Here is a 2,446-nt window from a genome sequence, read left to right as displayed (position 1 = left end):
ACCCAGCAATTCCATTGCTGGGACTCTATCCTAAGAACACTAAAACACCAATACAAAAGAATCTTTGCACCCCAATGTTCATAGCAGCACAATTTACAATAGCTAGGTGCTGGAAGCAACCTAGATGCCCATCAGTAAATGAATGGATCAAAAAACTATGGTACATTTTCACAATGGAATTCTATGCAGCAGAAAGAAAGAAGGAGCTCATACCCTTTGCAACAGCATGGATGGAGCTGGAAAGCATTATGCTAAGTGAAACAAGCCAGGCAGTGAAAGACAAATACCACATGATATCACCTTTAACAGGAATCTAAACAACAAAACAAAACAAAACAAAAAACTAGCAAAATATAACCAAAGACACTGAAATAGGGGATAGTCTCACAGTGGCCAGAGGGGAGAGAAGAGGGAATTTCAGGGGGGAATGGGTAGGGATTACAGGAACAAATTTGGAGGACAAATGGACAAAAACTAGGGGTGGGGGGTAATGGGGGGAAGGGGGGAGGGTTGGGTGGAGGGGCTGGAACGGGAGTAGGGGGGAGAAAACTGTACCTGAACAATGATTGAAATAAAAAAAAGAAAAAAGAAAACTTATATAACTCAACCTTTATAAGAAGCCAACATAATTGAAAAATGGGTGATCCCTGTAAAGTCTTAAGTATCAAAGCTTGAAACAGTTCATTTAAAAGTAGGCAAACCACACAGCGAAACCTTTGCTGCAGATCCTGCTGAAATACTTTAACAAACCTAACTGAGCTTTATCTTTACAAGACTTATTTTAGCTCAGGAGCTATAAAATCAGTTATCTTAATTCCACAAAGGAGAGAGCTCTTCATGCCACCACCTCTCTAGAACGTCATCTTTTTCATCGAATTTGGCCATGAATCAAATTTCTATGTGCCTTTGTTTTCAGGAGGTTCCTATTGCAGAAGAAGCCAAGTACGAATACGGAACAGTAAGGGCCTAAGCAGGTGGGAAAGTGCTCGGTGATAGCGTGCAAAGAAAGTAGAGTTCTGGGTCAATCTCTGGAACTCTGTCTGGACTGTGACCCTTCTTTGAACAGGATCTAGAAGAGCATCTTCAAGTTCTTTCTGGTAGAGGGGATCCTGAATGAGCCTCTGAGGGTGGAGTGGGTAGGGGCGAACTGGAGAAAGACCGGCTCCTCCGTCTAGATGTCGACTTTATAGCACCTTTTGCATTTTCTTCAGGGGAATGGGATGGAGAATGAGACCTGCTTTGAGATGTCTCGTGCTCATCCTTAGACCTGTTTCCAGACTGCAAATGTGAGCCTCCATCTGACTGGGGCTTCCATTCGCTTTTTTACCTAGCTTTCCGGCCTTTGACCAAAAACGTGAACAACCTTTGCTCTGAGACCTAGATCAAGGGTTGACTTTTTGAGATACCTCATGGTCAAACTATCACTTCTAGACTCTGACCTTGATCTGCTTCTAGAGTAAGACCGCCTGTGACTAATTTGTGCTTTATCTTCAAGGAGCCTAGTGTTTCTGCCATTTACTTCTGTGCCACCCAGTTTATCCAAAGCACACTTCATGTCAGAGTACACATGAAATTCTATTTTATTTCTTTGTGAGTACTTTGTGAGCATCTGCTTAGGTTTCTTCACCTGTTTGTCTCATGAAATCCTTTAAGTCTTGCCAACTGCAATGACTAGAAAGATTTTCTACCATCAGCCTGAATTCTGTACGAATAGGTGGTTCCTATTTGTCTCTTCCAGAAGTTCTCCAGCCACTGCATCCAGCTCCACCACCGGCGACTTCAGGAGCTGATCATGCGCTCACCGCAGAGATCCTTGCCATTCAGCTCGTACAGAGCATCATTGGTGTCTTGGGAGTCCATGAACTCCAAGAAGGGGTGTCTATTTTTGAGGTCTATTTCGAGGAGGCAGCTATAGCCAACAAAAAAGCACTGGATGTCTTTCTCCTGGATGTGGTAGCTAAGCTGTCCTATGGAGTTGAGCAGCTTGTCCATGGCGGGTGTGGGGGTCGGGGAAGATGGCTCCGAGGACTGGCTGTCAAATGGCAGACCGGACAGACCTACAGGACTGCAAAAGCCTGAACACACACCTCATGTGGCAGCCACGGCCAAGTCCAGGCTCCCAATGGCTCCTGCCTTTCCTGTGTTGAATCAGGGCTGGTGAGTGCGGTCAATTGAATGTGACAGAAGTGACAATATATAGCTTCTGAGTCTAGTTTGTAAAGGCACTAGATTCTCCCTCGTTCTCTCGAATCATTCACTCTGGGGACAGCAGCCACTGTGACATGAGGACACTCAAGCTACCCCGTGTTGAGGCCCAGCCCATAGCCAGGAGGCACAATAATGAGCCTTCCTGAATGAGAATCCTTCAGCCCCAAGTCAAGCCTTCAGAGCAGCGCAGCCCCGGCCAGAGCCTAACTGGAACCTCATGAGCCAGAACCACTGGCCG

General features: G+C 45.7%; 1 pseudogene; it reads right to left on the bottom strand.

Moving 5' to 3' along the window:
* Positions 1–1,021: 1,021 nt before the first annotated feature.
* On the bottom strand, positions 1,022–1,992 carry LOC114506093 (annotated as a pseudogene).
* Between the last annotated feature and the right edge of the window lie 454 nt (positions 1,993–2,446).

This window comes from Phyllostomus discolor, chromosome 9, assembly GCF_004126475.2.
Source record: "Phyllostomus discolor isolate MPI-MPIP mPhyDis1 chromosome 9, mPhyDis1.pri.v3, whole genome shotgun sequence".
NCBI classification, from domain to species: Eukaryota; Metazoa; Chordata; class Mammalia; order Chiroptera; family Phyllostomidae; genus Phyllostomus; species Phyllostomus discolor.
The sequence above is the reverse complement of the archived record's forward strand: the minus strand, read 5'-3'. Positions and strand labels throughout refer to the sequence as shown.